This window comes from Podarcis pityusensis (genome assembly GCF_964106645.2).
Source record: "Podarcis pityusensis genome assembly, chromosome: 1".
Lineage (NCBI taxonomy): Eukaryota > Metazoa > Chordata > Lepidosauria > Squamata > Lacertidae > Podarcis > Podarcis pityusensis.
In genome coordinates, this window is record NC_138028.1 from 81,363,737 (window position 1) to 81,377,791 (window position 14,055).

The 14,055-nt window shown below is 42.9% G+C and overlaps 1 protein-coding gene across 5 annotated transcripts in view; it reads left to right on the forward strand.

Annotated features, from left to right (window-relative positions):
* SYT7 (synaptotagmin 7) overlaps nt 1–14,055 on the forward strand; it is a 241,053-nt gene that overhangs the window by 121,593 nt on the left and 105,405 nt on the right. The window lies entirely within an intron of this gene.

Here is a 14,055-nt window from a genome sequence, read left to right on the forward strand (position 1 = left end):
TTTTATCGGGATAGGGAGATTCTTTCATGGACCATGTAACCATCAGTTTGTGCCTTGATTTGATTACCCAGACTCTGCTGACACTTTCTCAGGAATATCAGACTACTTTCAAACGTTCTCCATTCATATGCAAACATACACACAGAAATACACCCTGCAGAGGAGACTGACTCAAGTATGTTTCTTGCATGGCTGACAGAATGCATTTCATGGTGAACTTCTCTTTCTTTCTTTTTTAAGCCCACACCCAATATCTTGCTGAAATGTATCATATGCTCTATCACTCCTCCATTCATACTGGTTCACAGAAACAAATGCCTCTTTTCTACTTTGGTAATCCCACAAATGAAATCAGCTATGATGTACATTTCCTGTTCATTCTGATACTTATGCTGGACTGTCTATGAGTTTATTACATTTCTCTGCAGTTCAGAAAGTGGTAGCATCCATGATCATGGGAATAGCTGTTCTGGGTAAAAGTTCTGGGCTGTTGTGAACTTTAGGCAGTTCAGTGTGGAAAAGTAAAAGAGGCTTCTTGTTCATCAAGACCTCATAGAGCAGGGCTGCAGTTGGGTCAAGGCCACATGGTGCAGCCACTTTGCTGAAGCTAAGCAGGTTAATATCAGGATGGGAGATTGCCTGAGAACACTACGTATGTCACCTTGAGCTTCATGTAGAAAGAAAGGCAGAATATAAATGTTCAAAATAAAAATGTAAAAAAGAAGAAGCTTAAAGTTCAGTTCAGATTTGTGGCATGCATGAGCTCTGTTCATGCATTGCTTTCATGTAAGGCACTCATATAATCCATCTGGAGTGGGGCTGTTCTCCAGCTACTGTGCATTGAGTGCAGTTTCTGCAAGGGAATCCCTACAGATGAGAAGTTAGGGCTTCATCTGTTCAGGGCCCTCGTTCGTGTGGGGTTCCTGCTGCTCTCACAGGGCTTCTCTTGCAGACAGCTGCTATTAATGCATGATTGTTGGAAGCAGAGCTAGTGCAGCAATATGGAGCTGGAGCAAAAAGCGCGGTCCCACTCTGGTTTGAAACTGTGAGTGCTGTATGCACATGAATAGTTCTATGCAAGGAAACTGGACTACTCCCTTCCATGCCTTACAGGGCACACTGCCACTGTGGCTGGCAGCTCCTTTCCAGACAATCCCTGTAGATATATGATTAGGTTACCCTCAGTTGTGCAGGGAGTCCAGTTGTCTTCTGTCAAAATTATTCTGCTACATTTTTTAAATTTAATTTTTCAGACTATTCTGTACATTGAGAAATAACAGTTCTTTTCACCCAGCCTTTAAAAAGATAGTGGAAAGTTCCATCTTGCAATGTGAATGGTTCAGTTCCTCTCCCTCTAACCTCATGCAATTTTGTGACCTTTTTTGAATGCCTTAGACTAGAGGCTGCCCTCCCAGCGTGGGAGTAGTTATCTGTCGAATAACAAACCTTTTCACAAACTTTCTTTTTATTTTATATAGTTCATTTTATTAACAGTTTTTAAATTTTTCATAAATGTAACATTTTTGTAAGACCTGAGGCATTGTTAAAACAGCCAAGAAAACTGGAAGGCATGTCTAATCTAATTTATTTTTAATTAAAAAGCGGGGGGGGGGGGGGCAGCAGTATCCCAACACAGTAAGCTTATCACTCTCAGCCAATAAGTTTAGAATGTGATGCATGCTGGCTTTTTTTATTTTTAAGGTACTTGTGTACAAATGCTATGATTTTTTAAATATTCATGTACCGCCTTTCTACATTACTGTACTCGAGGCAAATTACAAGCCATAGGAATCACAAAATAGACAATAAAATTCACATTGCCAACTTACAGCAATTCAAACTATAATTCTAACCAACAAAATGGAAGGATCTAATTTGTATGTATCATTACAAGATAATGACAACACAAGATCAGTGTGCAACAGAATAAAATCACTCCCATCAATTGCAACAAATAAACAAGCACAAACAACCATTTCAAGGCCCGTCCACCCACAGCAGGCAGTCGTGCCACCCAAACCGCTCTGATTCTGAGAACATAGTGCATTCAACCCCATATAGACTCAGGACCAAGATGATTTTGAATTGACAGGTCTTGGTGCCAGAGCATCAGCTTCCCTGTGCTTTTGTCATGGACTCAGCTGTACAAGACCCTGTGATTCCTTTGTTTCAGTTCTGGCCCAAGCATCTCTCAATGAATCAGAAAGCTGTGAGGTGGGAGGGGCAAGGCAGACAAACTCAGCTTCTAAAGTCCAGATAGTTCCACATCTGCCCTTTCTACCATCATATTTATATCAAGCCTTTTCCCAGGGTGCTAAGGGCATCACATAGCAACTTTGTGAAGTAAGCTGAGCCACCAAGTGAGCTTTGAGATCTGTGAGAATGTAAGCCCCTATCTCTCCAGTCTAAATCCAGCCCTTTATCTGTTACACCACACTGGCTCCTTGGTTGTGGCAGACATTCACTCATCTTCTAACTAATCCATCTGTAGCAGCTTGGTCTCTCTCAAGTCCCAACATAAAAGCCCCACTTCAATGCTAGTGAAGGAAGAAAAGCAGCAAAGATCAAGATCATCAATAAAAGGTGAGAAGTTTGTACCTTTTCAGAAACCCATGTTTGCAAACAACTCTTTGCAAGACCTGGATGTTTGTGGGATTTAAATTTACTGCTACACAGACAGGTTAGATAAGCAAAATATGACAGACGGAAGCTAGAGACTGGCAGCGTTAACTAGGGCCTGGATCTTTTTGTGACTGCAAAATCTTTGACTAATTTCCATGCCTGCTGTCAAAATAAAGTATGGATTGAATGGAGTGAAGTAATATATGCATGCAGTTGCTCCATTTGGTAGCTCACTGAGCAACAGGCAGGCTAATCTGGTGCATGGCATCTACGTCACTGAAAAGCCCCATGTACAGTGGTACCTCAGGTTACAGACGCTTCAGGTTACAGACGCTTCAGGTTACAGACTCCGCTAACCCAAAAATAGTACCTCAGGTTAAGAACTTTGCTTCAGAATGAGAACAGAAATTGTGTTGCGGCAGCGGGAGGCCCCATTAGCTAAAGTGGTACTTCAGGTTAAGAACAGTTTCAGGTTAAGGACGGACCTCCAGAATGAATTAAGTTCTTAACCCGAGGTACCACTGTATTCTTTAACCAGCTCTTCTTTTCCTTCTCCCTTCATCTCTGCTCCTTCTTCTCAGCTCATGCAATAGGTCGTGGCAGCTCATCTGGAGAAATACTTGTGTCTGTGTTGTGATAAGGTAATTGTCTCTCAGGTGTCCGTGACCTAAGGTTTTGATCACAACTTCCAGCCATCACTTTAACGTTCCGCTTCAGTTTGTCTCCCCCCTGCTTGTCTGTTTTAAAGCCAATGGCCTTTGACCATTATTCAATAGAATAAGGCCTCAGGAAATACACATGGCTTCCCCAGCATCCACCGACCAAGATCTCAGCACATAAAGAGTGCAAATGGGACCTGGCTTCTGAAATCTGGGGTGGGTTCCTTTCTATTCTGCCTTTAAATGGAAGTGTGTCCTCAGCACTGATTTCATGTTTAGGGTGGAAAATACACTTGTGAATAAGTCATTTATTATTTTGGCATGATATTTTTGTTGCTATTTGTGTCACCTAATGATAGGTACATGAAGACTTGAAGTGTAAACCTATTGTTTTACCATCAGCAGAGAAACACTTTCTTGTTTTCTTCTCGGAGGAACTGTAGGTCTTCCACATGGAAGCAATTGCTTCATTAATGTGGAGACTCTGGGCCAAACTTGACGCTGAGGCGTTTTTGAATCAGCTTTCTCCAACCTGGGGCCATCCAGATGTTTTGGACCACAGCTCCCATAATCCCTGGCCAGTGGTGTTGCTGGCTTGAGCTGCTGGGGGTTTTAGTAAAAAATAAATAAATACGTGGAGGGCACCAGGTTGGCAGAGGCTGGTTTAAACCAGCATGCATCCAGGTGCATAGAAACAGGAGAGGTGGCTCAATATTCAATTCTGAAAAGCAGAAAATACTGGATTATGTGGACAAATGATATAAGGGAAAGTCTAATGTTCCTAAAAAAACACATAGCTAGCAAAAAATCTCTTATTTAGTAGCAGCCATTGTTTTCCTAACTGGTTGGGGGGTACTTGTTAGGGATGTATCAGTTACTATCACACACAAAAAACAACACACGAAGTGAGGCAGGCATACGGAATCAAAAACTCACAATGTGCTCATTATGTAGGCACTGCTGACACTATTTTTTTTAATTTTTTTTTAATGATATTTATTGAAATTTCAAAAAATACAAAAAATACAAAACAAAAAAAATAGAAAATACAAAAGCTTACACAAAAAACAATACAAAAATAAAAATAAAAATATGAGAAAGTAGAAGATACAGAAGAAAAATAATAATAAAGAAGAAAAAACAGAACAATTTCATTATTTTCAGATCCTTAACTGTCATTACCTTCTTTCTTAGACCTCCTCCTCCTCCCTTCCTTTGTATTCTAGTTGTTAATTATCCCAGCAAATCCTTTCCTTTCCATATTTCAAAAAGAAAATAAAACATAAGAGAAATTCTCAACTAATTTAATCCTATCTTTCTATAATAAAATAAACCTTAAAATTTAAAATTTAACTTTACCAGCTTCTTGTGTTCATAATGTTCTTTCATAATTCTTTATACATCTTTACTAAAGCCAGGTAATTTCTCCAACATTTTTCTATCATTCATTTTTCTATCATTCTATCATTCATCAACTTTATAAAACATTCTATTGGTTAAAAAAAAGAAAAAAGAAAAAAGCATATAACAAGTCCAATCTTTATCCAACGTCCCTTCCTCCTGGTTCCGGGATTTGTCAGTCCTTATTCCTCAATCTAACCCGGTGACCTTATGTCCGAGGCCCTCAGGTCACTTCCATGGCCCTTCCGCGGCTTTTCTTCATATTTGTGGCTGTAGTCACTTGCTCGTAGTAACTGCAACTTAATAGTGTTTTTAGCCCTTCTCATCGAATCAGACCCTTTTCCATATTCATCGCTGCATTCCATGTAGTATTTAAGAGCATGCTTCAAGGGCCCTCCGAAATTGTGGGCCCCCACAATTCCAAACATGTCGCAGCCTGTTACTGTATTTAAAAAGTCCAGATATCCCGACATAGGGGGGTCAATCCAGCCCCCCATTTCCAAACCACAGCGAACTTTCCCTTCCCAGATCTGGTTTTTTCCAAGTTCCTTTGTAAAATCCGAAGGATCAAACTCCTGTTGAGACTGTTCTGTCAAGCCACACTCCTGATTTAATGCCACAAACCCCTGTTCTGTCAAAACACACTCCTGGTTTGAGTCCTGGATAGACTCCACATATATTCCCACAGTCTGATCAAAACCTTCCACTGCCTGTCTAAGATTTCCAGTCGAATTGGCCATCTGGTTCACCTTATCATATATTTCTTCCAGTAGAATATTTGTTTTATTAAGCAGGCACACCACAACTTCTGAAAACATTGTTGCGCTTTCCCACGGTTATTTGTAGCAACTGTCAAGTCCTTGGCATTAGTTACAGTTTCAAAGGCTCCCCCTAGGGAGAAGACTTATATTTGTTCTTGCTACATTTCCAAGATACTTGAAATACTTTATCCATATATATTCCTTTAAAATGCGAAAGGGAACAGTAAAGTCACAAAGATTCACTTCTTTTAGCTATCTGTCGCACACAGTTATCTTGATAAATTCACGTCAGTCCTGACTTCCCCGCTCCCCGATTCCCCGATCAGGACGAAAATAACTTCCTTTTACTACTTCAAGTAGTCCAAAAAAGTATTCCCAATTTAAAATGTTGGAATCCACTCTTTTAAAAGCAATTTTCAAAGCTCTAGTGTAAATTGCCTTTGCTTTGTTCTATTTACAAAAGAACGGAAGGGTGACTTCCTGTTTAGCCCTTCCCGCTTCGTACCAAATTCAATAGATTTTTTCTTTTCTTTTTTATAGTCCAATTCTGTCCTTTTCCCAAATCTTCATTTACTGTCCCAATTTGTTCAAATTCTAAGTACTCACGGGTATTTGTTTTAAAGTCCGAATTGTCCAGGAAAAAAGGCAGCGCTCTCCGGCAACAGCTACGCGGCTTCACTCCACAAAAGAAGCAGACGACTCGCAGCACAGCGCCACTTCCCCGCTCTGTTCCGGAGCCCGTTGCCGGGTTCCTTTGCAGATTGGGGGGGCGCAAACAGTGCCCGCCGAGTCCCAGGGTCACAGGCTTCACCCGCCTGTGGTTTAAAGGGTCCCCGCTGCGCCGAAGCGGTGTTAGACCCGATTTCTGTGGAGCAGTTTCCCTCCGAATTAGAGGGATTCCGCCATTGCCGTTGGCGCCACCTCCGGAAGTCACTGCTGACACTATTTAAATGTTAAACAGTAATAGTAATAGTAATGCCCTTTGCAGAACACCTTTCGTGCCTCAGTGCAACTGTGTGCCACAAAATTTACCTGAGGGGGAAAGAATTCTGCAGACCAATACAATGCCAGAAATTGCAGCAATTAACTAATCCTAACATGAATAGCCACTTTAACATTGCTGTGAAACATGAGGTGTTTTCTGCTTGTTAGATAGACCAGTTGGGCTGAATGCAGCATAATGTGTTAACAAGTAACGTGAGAGAGAAGGAACAAGGTGGGTAGTAGGATTGTCCCAGATTCTATATAGGCAAGATTATCTGTGTAAAAGCAAAAAAATATCAACAGCTGTAGTGTCTCTTTTGATACTTCAGCAAGTGGAGCCAAGATTCAGTATCATTCAAAGCTGATTAATTTAGCTAGCTATTCATAATATTTATATATCACTTAACAGACCCAAAAGAAGCCCTGAAGCAATTTGCAGGACAATAAAAATGCAAAGTACAAAATGCAATAAGAAATTCAATATGCAATAAGAAACAGAAAGCAAGTTGAAGTTGCATTCGAACAAACACATATAGAATTTCACTGTAGAGCTGCAGTCCTAAGCAAACTTGCTAGGAAAGACATCCCATTTAACTCAGTTGGATTTTCTTCCATTCAAGCATATTTAAGATCAGGCTGTGTTTGTCCCCATATTTCATTCTATGTATTTATTGCAGGGATACAGGAAAGTGCCTTGTCTAGCTCAGTGTTCTCTACACCAACTGGCAGCAACTTCTCTAGGGCCCCAGGCAAAAACCAGGGACACCAGGGATTGAAATAGAGGTATTTTGCATGCAAAACATGTGCTGTACTCACTGAGCTCATTTAACTGTAAAATGGAAAGGCTTAAGTCATATGTTTGGCTTCAAGGAAAACTATGCTATCACATTCGAAACCCCTGCATATTCATGTTTTTGTCAGAGATGTCCACATAATGTGGAAAGAGAACCTATAACTAAAGGAGAAAGGGGATGAAAGATCCCCAAAGGATCTCCCATCCTGCCTGGATGACTCATCCCTGTGCCTGGCCAATTCATACGTTAGGGTTGAACTGTACGTTTGACAACAGACTCTGTCTGGGAACCTGGCCACACTGCCCAGCAGCTGAAAACTTGGGACTGGGCACAATTTGGGGAGGGAGAAGTGGTGGGCAGGGGAGGGGATGCTTAGAAGAAGAAGAAGAAGGGTTTGGATTTGATATCCCACTTTATCACTACCCTAAGGAGTCTCAAAGCGGCTAACATTCTCCTTTCCCTTCCTCCCCCACAACAAACACTCTGTGAGGTGAGTGGGGCTGAGAGACTTCAGAGAAGTGTGACCTGCCCAAGGTCACCCAGCAGCTGCATGTGGAGGAGCGGGGAATTGAACTCGGTTCACCAGATTACGAGTCCACTGCTCTTAACCACTACACCACACTGGCTCTCTCTTAACCTTTCCATCACGCACCACTTCTTCCCTCAACTGCAACAAGCACACATCTCCCCCTGACTGAGGGAAAGGGTTTCAGGAGAGATGTAGCGAGCATGGAAAGGGTTAAGGAAGTTGCCATCATCATTTATTTGACATTTCCCAGCTCCAAATCAAGCCCTGCCCCACTGCGTGCCAGGTGCTCAGCAACAGCTAAGGTTCCCAAACCTAGAACCCGCTACTAAACATCTAGTTTGCTTATTAGCTCACAGCTGGAGGTAGTGCTTAGTCTTAGAGAAAAATGCATGAATTGATTGGGAGGGTTTTTTCATACCTCTGTTGCTGATTTCCCAATTATGTTTGTGAGTAGCCTCCAGTTCCTTGGACTTGGCATGTGGCGAGGAATCAGGAAGGATTGTTTATGAAGACGTAATAACAATCATCTGTTCCTTAGCAGGTCTTAAAATCAGGTAAATACAACCTCAGATGAACAATAAGACATAACATATTGCATTGTGTCATGATTTGCTTAACAGAAATAAAGCCAAAATGGAAAAGCCATGTGTGAAAAACTAAGTACACTTTATGATTCAGTAGCCTTAAGCAGCAATAACTTGAAGTAGAGTGGTACCTCAGGTTAAGTACTTAATTTGTTCCGGAGGTCCGTTCTTAACCTGAAGCACCACTTTAACTAATGGGGCCTCCCGCTGCTGCTGGTGCGCCGCCGGAGCATGATTTCTGTTCTCATCCTGAAGCAAAGTTCTTAACCCGAGGTACTATTTCTGGGTTAGCGGAGTCTGTAACCTGAAGCGTATGTAACCCAAGGTATCACTGTACTCAGTTTCTGTAGGACTTTATCAGTCTCTCACATCGTTGTGGAGGAATTTTGGCCCACTCTTCTTTACAATGTTACTTCAATTCATCAAGGTTTGTTGGCATTTGTTTATGCACAGCTCTCTTTAAGGTACCACACAGCATTTCAATTGCGTTGACGTCTGGACTTTGACTGGGCCATTGCAACACCTTGATTATTTTCTTTTCCAGCCATTCTGCTGTAGATTTGCTCCTTGTACTGTTGTGTGCCCCAGTTTTGGCCATTGTTTGAGTTTTGCATGTATAGCGGGGGGGGGGGGGGAGAAAGTATAAGAGTTGTCCAGAGAGGTAAAATAAGGGTTCTTTGCAAGCATCCAGGGTTTCCAACAGCTGGTGATGCTTGCTTTCTGTTGGAGAAAGTGTTTGCCGATCGTGAATCTTGTCAGTGAATGAAGATGTTTCAGCCAGTGAGAGACTCCTGCTGAGTGACGCATCTTCATGGTTGGTTCAGCTTTTATTATTTAGCTTGTTAGGGCTTGTGATAATTGAATGTTTTGCTGGAAATGTTGGTGCAGCATGAAAATAAGTTTTCAAGATAATCTGTGTACAAGTGAAGATCCTAGGGGAGGAGAGGGGAATAATGGTTTGGGTATTATTATTATTATTATTATTATTATTATTATTAAATTTGTTACTGCCGTTGTTATATTTTGCCAACATTCCCCCCCTTTTTACTATAAAAATAGAAGTTTCTTTTGATCTTAAGTATCTTCAACCTATTGTTGTATTGCTTACTTCTTTCAATATTTTTATGCATTTGAAGTACTCTTTTATGACTTAGGTAACTCTAACCCACCCAATCAACCAACCAGCCATGCTTCCTGCCCTGCAACTACCATCATTCATGCTTGGAACCCTCTGATTGCATGCATGTAGCCCAATGTCCCTGTTTCTGGCTTCTTAAAAGACATTATGAGCCTGCCATGCTCCAAAAAGGGCCATGAATTTGCAGCATATAATGGAATTTCTCCCCCAACCCCTGCCACCATGACTCCTGTGGTTTCCTGAGGTCACCGTGTCACCACTGCATTCACAAACAGTGTATTTTGTTTTAAAACAGTGAGACATACTGTATATTAGTGATGCAGAGCTGTAGCTGGGGGGGGGGGGGCTAGCCAGGTTTTTTGCCCCAGGTGAAGCTTCCAGAGGGGTGTCATTGACGCTCCCAGCCTCTCTCTCTCTCTCTCTCTCTCTCTCTCTCTCTCTCTCTCTCTCTCTGTGTGTGTGTGTGTGTGTGTGTGTGTTCGTGTTCGCAAATGCATGTGGAGGAGATGCCAAACTGGGTCTTTGACGCAGGTGAAATAAGGCCTAGTTTCGCCACTGAGCGATGAATGGTGAGTGTCCCTAAACCTGGCTTTGCCCTTTAAGTCAGACCTTACTATTTCACCAAACCAGTATTTTCATTCTCCTGCCCCAGCTGCTACTTCTATCAAGAGTCAACACACTGTCTCACATTCCTTTTCCCAGCACACAAACACCAGTATTGTTACAGATTGTGTTGTTTTCATACAAGCCTGCAGTTCTCAGATGCCACCCTGACACCCGCTTGAGGATCTTTTGACTTTGAACCTGAATGCACCTCAGAATTTGGCACCCCAGGGGTTGGTATAGCCTAGGGTTGCCATATTTCAAAAAGTGAAAATCTGGATACAAAATCTCAAAAAGAAAAAAGAAAAAACATGCAACATGGGTTGCTATGCGGATTTTTAAGCAATTTCCGCACGGATACTGTTTCTGACTGCTGTATTCTGGCTATGTTCAGGAAATTCCAGACATATGGCAACCGTAGTCAAGAACAAGAAAGATAAATCTCAAGGAATTTTATTGTCTCAAATGGGTAGTGCAGTGGTTTTCAGCCAGTTTGCTGTGGCACACTGGGGTGCCTTGAATGAGGGTTAGGGGTGCCGCATGCAACAGTGGCCTCTGTCTCTCTTTCTTTACCTCCCTCCTCTTCTTGTGGCTCTGCCTCCCAAAGGCTTGTGCAGCTGTTTGTTGCATCAGTCATGGCTACAAGCTCCCAAGGTGAATGGTGCCTCTGGGGCTGGTCAGGGTGTGAAGGTTGCCAGGAGCTGAGGTGGCCTCGGAATAAGCAAGCAAGCAGGCGAGGGAGTCCAGCCAGCCTATTCACCAGCCCTTATTGTTGGGAATGGACAGACAAGTCCCAGGCCCCTGTGGGGCAGTGTAAGGAGGCATCTCTCTTTGGGGCGGGGTGTGTGTGTTGCAGCTCAGAAACCAGGGGCGGCAGCAGCGGCTGCCTGGAGGACTCTCAAGGAGAGGAGGCTGAGGAAACAAGCCACAAGGGAGGGTGTTCGAAAAAGGGTGAGAGGCTGCCAGCTCTGCAGGCAAGGGGTGACATAATTGGGCTCCTAAGACACACAGGGGTGCCTCAGAAAGAATGTAGTTGGCCAAGAGAGCCATGGACTCAAAAAGGTTGAAAACCTCTGGAGTAGTGTATTAGCAAACTTGATGGGAATCAATGTTAAGAGTTTAAAACTAGTAAAAGAGTTAAAACTAGTAATTCAAGCTATTGGTTCTAAAATCATGTGTGGAAACACATAGAAAAACTAAGCTGCTTTAAAATTGGTCAGAGAAAGTGAGAGTGGAGGGAGGGAGGGAGGATATTGGCTGAAACAGGGATGGGGGGGGAATGTCACCAACAGAACAAAGGTGGCATCAGAAGGAAAATGGATGCTGGCTAGAGCCACTTGCTTTAGAAAGAGAAGGGAGGTTGCCAGAGGGTTTGGGTAGTGATTTTGTGGAATTTTTGGAAAGCTTTTTGGGCAAGAATCTGAAGAAAGAAAGTGGGTGACTTTGAGGCAACACTAGGGGACAGGCTGAAGTCAAAGTTTCATTTCTGCAAGAGAGCAGTAGTGGATTCTTGTGGGTAATGAGGGAAAGAGAATATGAGATTTTGTGGTGTGACAGCCAAGAAAGAAGGCAAGAAAAGAGCACAACCCTAAGAAAAAGAGACCTGATCAGGTTTGAAAGGAGAAGAGGAGAGAGTGTGATGGATCCAATTAAATATTTGCATATATTTAAATGAATTGTATATGCAAACATGGTTTCCTTCTCTCTCTCTAGGAGAACTGAGTTCACATCCTACATGTCACCCACATCCATCCTATTTCTCAACAGCCTCTGTTAAGGTAGTTTCAAACATGCATTTAGTGAATGGAAATCTGCAATTTTGCATGAATTGTAGTCTCTACCACACATATAGGCACACATCTGAAGAAAACAGTTATACGTAGTAATAGCATGCCTCAACAGATATCATGCTACTGAAAAACACTCTGCAGCTGCTTTACAGAATCCACCCCCACCCCCCGGCAGCAATTCTGTACCCTTCTGCTTTTTAAATTATTGTTTCATTCTTTTACCAAGTTCTGTTAAGGCAATGTACTCAATCTCTGCAACACCAAATATGCCCTGATTCTTAAAAGTAAATACCCCCCCACACACACACAGCAAAGCTATCCTACCTACCACTGCAGTAAGGTTAAACCCCATCCATTACAGTACTGGCATTGGATCAGAACTAGCATGACTTCTGTGGAGCTAAGAATAACATTCAATTTTTAAAAATAATCAGATGAAAAATCCTTTAGCTGCTCCAGACACCCCACATGCCTGGCATTCAGCATCGTGCTGTGGCTTGTTTTCTCTCAAAAAGAAACCTCTCTTGGCTCATCTGGGGATTCAAAACTGGGTCAAGTGTTCCAAAGATGGCAACCCCCCCCCCACCGTTATCAACACTGAAAATGCATTGATAAAAATAAAACTGTGTGGTTTCCTTCTCCCTGAGCACAGGAATATAACATGTTGAACCAGGATCAGTAATAATTAGGATAAATAAATATAGCTGGTATTTAATTTGAAACAGTATCTTGCATCTTAATGCAAGCATTAGCAACATTTCATCTGCCCTGCTTGGAAACTTGCCACACACAGCCAGTCACTTGCTTTCTTGACACCGTTCCCCACTCTCCCTCTTGTCTATATTGGGACTGCCAGCCAGCTTATATCTGGCAACTATCTCACTCCCTCAGAAGAAACAAGGTCCAGCTTCCCAGATTCAGACTGCTTAGTTTGCCAGTGCCTTACAGAAGATGGGAAGTTGTGTGTGGAATACGTTCATGAGTTAAGCAGCAATATCACCCCATTAATAAGTAAAGATGCTCATCTGGGAGCCAAATTAATAAAACTGGCTGCCACAGAGTGAGCAAGATGAATTGAAGATTTCGCTGATCAGAGATAAACAGACAACAGCCTTGCCTAGTTCAGATTTATTCCAATGACTGGCACACCAGGGGCCCCCACACGGGAAAAAAGCCCTCATGGTGACAGGAAAGACAAGCCGCTCCTTTGCTTCCGCCAGATGGAGTAGATAGGGATAAGTGGCTGGGGGGGAAATAGATGCTGGCTGGCTGAATGACTTTCTTGACAGGTAGTGGAGCTACAAGGCAGCCATTTTCCCCAGAATTGACTTGGGTATCTTCATTCTTGCTAAGAGAGTGCTTCAGCTGTCTGCTGTTTCTATCCTGCCATGGTTTTCCATTTCGGTTTGCGGAGAGTGTGGGTAGCTTATTAATTAACCCATTACATTTTTATCCTGTCTTTAAGGAGCTCAAAGCAGTGTATCTGGGCCCTGTCCCCACTTCTTATTCTCACAACAACCCAAGGTGGATCTTGGGAAGCATGGCCAGTTTGGTTGCACCAGGTGCAGAGCTTCTGGGGCACCGCAACTATGACATCCAACGGAAGGCAGGGGGAAACAGATTTTGGTGCCGTGCAGGGCACTCCTGAAATTTGAGGTGCCAAGGTCCACCACTGCAATAACCCTCAGAGGTAGGTTAGTTTCAGAGCTAGTGGCTGGCCCAAGGTCACCTAATGAGTTTCACAGCTTAGTGAGGAGTTGAACCTGGCTACCTCCAGTCCAAGTCTAAACACCCATCAACTGCACTAGCTAGTGTGGTATAATGGTTAGAGCATTCGACTAGGCCAGGGTTCAAATCTCCCCTCAGCCATGAAGCCCACTGGGTGACCTTGAGCCAGTCTCCAACTCTCAGCCTAACCTACCTCACAGGGTTGTTGTGAGGGAAAAATGGGGATGAGGAGAGCCATGTACACTATTTGAGCTCCTTGGAGGAAAAGGTGGCATATGAGTGCAAAAAACAAACAAGCAAACAAACAAACCACACTGAAGGTGTGGCTGAGCTGCAAGAGCAGCATGCGGCTCTCCAAGGTGGTCAGCTGGATCTGTGTGAGCCAACTAGAGAAGGATAATCTTGTAGGCTTTTTGTGCGGCTTTGGGGAGAGCAGGTTTGCAAACAGATTTCTTTGGTGAA